The sequence below is a fragment of the Halichoeres trimaculatus genome, unplaced genomic scaffold (genome assembly GCF_033239565.1).
Source record: "Halichoeres trimaculatus isolate MK-OKI-2021-1 unplaced genomic scaffold, fHalTri1.1 fHalTri1_scaffold_42, whole genome shotgun sequence".
Taxonomy (NCBI): Eukaryota; Metazoa; Chordata; class Actinopteri; order Labriformes; family Labridae; genus Halichoeres; species Halichoeres trimaculatus.
The window spans coordinates 141607-147606 of record NW_027437220.1 but is presented as its reverse complement, the minus strand read 5'-3'; the positions used below and the strand labels follow the sequence as shown (position 1 = coordinate 147606).

The 6000-nt window shown below is 39.2% G+C and overlaps 1 long non-coding RNA gene across 2 annotated transcripts in view; it reads right to left on the bottom strand.

The window, feature by feature from the left end:
* Positions 1-343: 343 nt before the first annotated feature.
* LOC141786546 (uncharacterized) overlaps positions 344-6000 on the bottom strand; it is a 29422-nt gene continuing 23765 nt past the window's right edge. For both annotated transcript variants that reach the window (XR_012597827.1, XR_012597828.1), the window contains exons 3-4: positions 1830-2046; positions 344-1314 (exon numbers count right to left, since the gene is read on the bottom strand). This is a non-coding gene — a long non-coding RNA (uncharacterized LOC141786546). The remainder of the gene's footprint in view (positions 1315-1829; positions 2047-6000) is intronic.

Sequence of the window (6000 nt, the reverse complement as noted above, 5' to 3'; positions counted from 1 at the left end):
CAACTTTTTAGAACATTTTCCAGCCAGGTTGAGATGCCGGAGAACATCACCCATGCTTTTACTGAGCTGTTAGCGCTGCACAAAGTCTGATCAATGAGACCAAGGAGTTGAAAATGCTGACATAGCACGGTGCATGTTCACTTTCAGGGGGTGTGGCAGGGGCAGTTTCCCGTCAGGAAAGAGGGTGCACAATCAATGGTATTTATGCATTTATTTATAATTTTCAGCAAAAAAAATCATCTATGGTAAAAAAACAAAACAAATGCACTGTGAGAATTTGAAGTTAATTGTACTTGTACTAGAACTTGTACTAGAACGCCTGTGGCGAGATGCAAGGATGGCTGTAACAAATGTGCACTATGAGAGTCTTCACAGCCTTGAAGATGAAGGTCTTCTAGATCCCTCTGATAGCATCCACCTCTTCTTTGTCCAGCATGTTTTCCTTCCGCATCTGCAAAGGGACCTGGGCCCTGTTCTACGAAGCAAGTTTAGCCTAGCGAGATAGCCTTGGAGCTACCTCGCTGAAGAGACCACAATCAAAATCAGTCAGAGAATATTGTGGGCTTTTGTTATGTTGAGGTCCCTCAAAGAATCGACCTTCAGTTCCAGTCACCATTTCAACATAAAAACAAAACAAAACAAAACAAAACAAAGCATTTACTGTGGTGCTCAAACAAAATAATTTGCATGTTTTTATAATTCTTCTAATTTGTACCAGCAGTAAATAAGACTTTAGACAGGAAAAGACAGGAAGAGAAGAGAAACAAAGTTTGCAGCATAACACACTTCTCAAGAATAGAAATCCTTCAGTAAGTGCATATCTTTTTTAACAGATGAAAGTTTAACATAGGATGGCCTCTTTTTTATTTTCATTTTTTTACAAACTCTCATTCAGTAGCTTAAAGATCATAAAATTGAACCCCTTTAAGACACATGGTTCTTAGGAGAATCATGGACAGGGGTCAGGGACACAGTTTTGTTAGAAAAGCCAGAACAATATGACTAAATAATTAAATCAATATCTAAGTCTTGATCTAATTTTCTGCTTGCTCTGTAAGACTCTGTGTAAGACTGAAAAAGTGTTGCTGGTGATTTACCAGTGACAATTTTTTTTCGGACGCCACCTGTGTCCACCCCTGTGGACACAGGTGGGTGACTCCAAAGAAGGTGACTGCCAGTGTAGCAGTGGGGGAATTTTTCTGCTGGCGTTACCACTGCAGAAGGCCTCTCTCAAGGATGTTTGTTGAGATCTGGATATGGAACTGCTTTTCAACATCAACTCCTCGACACATGGTTTCCAAGATATCATCAACACTGTCAAACAGTAAGCATAATCAGTAGATGTAAACTACTTGTGTTGAAAACAAATGCACAAGGATAACTTCATGTATTTACACACTAGATTTACGTTTTGATGACTTCTCCATTTTCCTGGCTCAAGGCATTTGCCTTACCCGTCTCAAAATGGTCTATTCCTCTACAAAAGTACAATAAGAATCTTGGTTGAAAAGAATAGCAAAAACGGGTAATGTAAGTTGCATCTTCAAGTAAAATAATCCCATATAATACATGTAGTATCTTCAGATATTTATGAAGAGAAGCACGCATTTACTTATTATTCGACTTAGCTTTTAACTTGGGGGGGGGGGGGGGGGGGGGGGGGGGGGGGGGGACTTACAACAGGTTTTCTATCACAGCAACTTGTTTTTTAATCTTCTTCACTCTTCAGTGCTGTGTTTTGTAGATTATCTACAACACTAAATCAGTAATCAACTAATTTGCATAACAAGTCACTTGTATGTTACGGTTGCATTTTCTTAATATATCACCTCTTCATGGCCCATATCCCTGGACATGTCGGCATGCCTTTTTCCAAGACCAGCCTGGGCAAGGTCAAACTCTTCAGAAAGAGGTTGGGGTTGTCTCCGGATTCAGGTTTAACAGTTATCCATAGATGGTATCCATAGCTAAAAGGCCTCCGAATTTTTAGATGCTGTGCCATGGGTTTTCAAACTCTGTATCTTTTGCTTTCCAGAACAAGATTTCCTGTGAAAAAAAATGGGAGAGATCTGATTTTGAAATATAAAGTCCGAATTTGAAATATAAAAATACTGTTACCATACTATACTAAAAATACAAAAAAGAATTAAAACATGACACACACACACACACACACACACACACACACACACACACACACACACACACACAGAGATAACCTGGGCCCATATTCACAAAGGTTCTCAGAGTCCTCTCAGAGAGCTCCTAACTAAAAATTCCTAGCAAGGAGTCTTAGCTTAAGAGTGATTCAGGAAGGTTGTAAGAGCAACTCTGAGCAAGGAGGAGACAGAAACTTTTATCTTAGGTTGTGTCCGAAATCATTCACTCATTCTCTACTCACTCCTCACTATATAGTGAATTAGATGTAGTGGACTACATCAGCTAAATTAAAACAACATTTCCAACACTACTCACTCACTCGCCAGCCGCTAACAGTGACGTAATTACACTCGCATCGCTCATGGACGGCTAGGGATTTACAGTAATTATTACTCTCAAACACTGCAAAACGTTTTTTATTTCAGTGATAACTAATGTTATACTTGGCGTATTTTCCGCAACAGCCAAATAGAATAACTTATTACACATTATTTATAAAATTCATAAACCATATATTTGCACAGCAACTTATGCTATATTTGAGAATTACAAAGTCCGGTGAATGCATCATCCGCAATGAAAAATTTAGCGGCTAACGTCTGTGTTGTTTGTTTCTCTACTCGAAGTTGTGAGACACGTTTGTCTGAAAGTTTAGCAGAGAGCTTAGAGTCATTCTCTGACAGTTTTTAAAGATTTTTCATGTTATCAGTAATCACTAATCATGTAATCAGCCATTCCTTCAGTTTGAACTCATGATGGTATATATTGCTATTATAGTGAGCATCTCTAATACACTACTTTACAAAATGCATTGTGGGATACATTGAGTGGACTATATATTGAATGACTGTGCTTACTCAGAATTCGGACAATAAACATCGAATTATACTATGTATACAAAGCTGCTTAATTGCAACAAACACTAGTCAGAAATTGTTAGAAAAGAATATGTATATATATAATATAATAGAAGCTTATTTACATTGTACAACTGAACTCAGAATCTCCTACTGGGAACTCGGGGTTGGTGTGGGTGCTCTAACTTACAAGTCGGAAATTCCGACTTCGGGAGCTGTTCCTGTTGGCCGTTCCCACCGGGAACTCGCAAATTCTGACTTCCGAATACAAATGGAATGCAGCATAAAGTCGAAATGATGTGAATAAAATTGAAATTTCAAGATCAAAGTGGAAATGACTAGAATAAAGCTGAAAAACAAATTCAAGATCAAAGTCAAAATGACGGGAATAAAGTTGAAATGACAAGAATACAGTCAAAAAATAATTTGAGATCAAAGTCGAAAGGACGAGAAAAAAAGTCAAAATAACCTGCTCTGATGTTTACCGGCAGTACGCCGGTTACAGTCAGGTCCTCAACAGTCACAGACACAACTTACAGTAGTAACAGCTGCCATACAGGAGCCTAAATGACAATCTTCGGAATCTGTGTTTGTGTGACAGGGTTGGTCTTTTATATTTTTATTGCATGTGGTGTTATATGAAGTGTGTGGGTAGGTAATGACTTTTCTGACTGGCCCTGAAGTACCCCCCCCTAAAACCAGCTCATTGGAGACCGGCGGGCAGGACTTCAGGACAGACACCTAAAAAGAGCAGCAGATAGCAGAGAGGGACGACAGTAGGACCGCAAGCAAAGCACGAGAAGCAACCCTGAAAAGACCCGATTGCTCTAGGAAGAAGAAGCAGCAGCCAGTTGTGGGCCTTTACGGTTTCCTGTGAAGAGAAGGAGGCTGATGTTGGGGAGTCACCGTGGAGTTGCCAAGGGGACCGTTGCTGTGAGGCACTGGCATTAGCTTTGAGGAGAAGCAACGTTGGATGCACCCCTCTCTGAGTTAAGTACCCTCACAGGACCTTTTTATATTGAACCTTGGACACGGTTATAATTGGGTCAAGGAACTTTTTAAACACAAAACACCAGTTTCATTCTTTTCTCTTTGTGGGTTTTAAGTGTTTTAAGGGGTTTAAGATCCTTTAGGGAGCTATTCTTTTATGCTAGTTCTTTTTTAGGATTTTACTCAGACACTTCTTTCTAGACCTGCAACCTGTCACAGAGCCATAATGTGTGTGTGTGTGTTTTTGTCAAAGATTTTCGTTATATTTTCTGTTATGTGTACAGGAAAGAAAAAGACATTTCAGGTACACAAAGCAGAACAATTTCGGAACAAAAACATTATATTCAATCACACTTATTCACACTACAAGAACTAAGAGACAAGACAACACACTCAATCGACATGGGGTATCAACAAGTGGACAAGTGGTATCGCAGAAATGAAGGGGAAGGGAAAGACAAGAGAAAAAGAAAGAAAAAGAGGAAAGGAGAAACATGCATTTAAGTATGTAATAATATTCAAATAATGAAAATAAATAAATAAATAAATAAATAAGAAAATTAATAAATAAAGAAAGAAAGAAAATCAGCAAGTCAGTAGTTCATAGGTTTTCAGCCTCAATGACAGGGTATCTATATGAAGTAAAAAGGGTTGCCAGATTTCATGGGAGGTCTTAAGGGAACCTTTCAGGGAGAATCTGATTTTCTCAAGTCTCATGCAATGTAAAATTTCTTGAATACATCTGTTATGTGTAGGTGGGGATAAATGAGTCCATTTAAGAAGAATGAGCCTACTTGCTAGCAAGGTAGAAAAGTCAAAAATACAATATGAAAATTTTGACCAGCCAGAGGATGGAAACAGTCCAAAAAGAGCAATAAGAGGGTCGGCGTTCACAGTGCAGCCAAGGACTTTCCCTAATGTATCAAAAATGGTGCCCCAAAAATCAGTCAGTTTAGTGCATGACCAAAACATATGCATGTGCTCAGCTGGAGACAGTTTACACCTGTTACAGGAGTCGTCTCTATCTGGATAGATTTTGGCTAGTCTCACATTAGTGAAGTGTCTCCTGCGTAAAATCTTACATTGTAGAAGTTGTTGTCTGGCGCATATAGAAGAAGTATGAGCAAGGTTAAGTATGCGGTTCCTTTGTTTGTCGGAGATTGTGATTCTGGGGTCCTGGTCCCAAATAGCCCCGAGGGAGTGGAGGGAGGTGGGGTTTATTCTGAACATTGAGTTTTACAAGACTGAGGTCTGGGATTTATGGTTTACTTTGGTCAAAAGAAGGGAATCCATCAAGGTCTCTGGTCTCTTTATTTGACCAGGATTCAAAAGCTGAGTCGGAGCAGGATGGAAGAAATAAAAGGTTTTGATAAACTGGAGCAAGTTTCGATGAGGAATGTAGGCCAAATTGTTTCCTTAATTGACTCCAAATTTTCAAGGTCTCAGAAATAATGGCGTTCTGTGCTATTCGCTTGATTGGTGAAGGTAACTGTGAACAAATCACTGACCATAACGCAACGGGTGAGGAGGCTAGTTCCATGCAGGCCCATAGAGGGTGATTATTAGGAGCCATCTTAACATTCCAATAAAGGATTTGCTAATATTGCTAGCCCAGTAGTATCAGTAAAAATCAGGTGAGGCCAGACCCCAGAGAGATTTAGGAAGTTGGAGAGTTGATCTTTATTCTAGCTTATTTATTGCACCGTAAAAAAAGGAATTAATCAGCTGGCCAAGTGAAGAAAAAAAAGATTTGCAGATGAGCACTGGAACATGTTGAAAGATATAAAGAAAGCAGGGAAAAGTACCGTCATTATGATCAGGTTGATACGACCTGGTAAAGGTAAAGGGATAGTGGACCACCTGGTCAGATCTGATCTGCAGTGCTCAAGTAAAGGTTGAAAGTTTTTTGCAAAAATACTCAGAGAATGGTTTTGTTACAAGAACACCAAGATATTTTAATCCTTGGGTCGTTTTCCTAAAAGGAAAGAGAGCG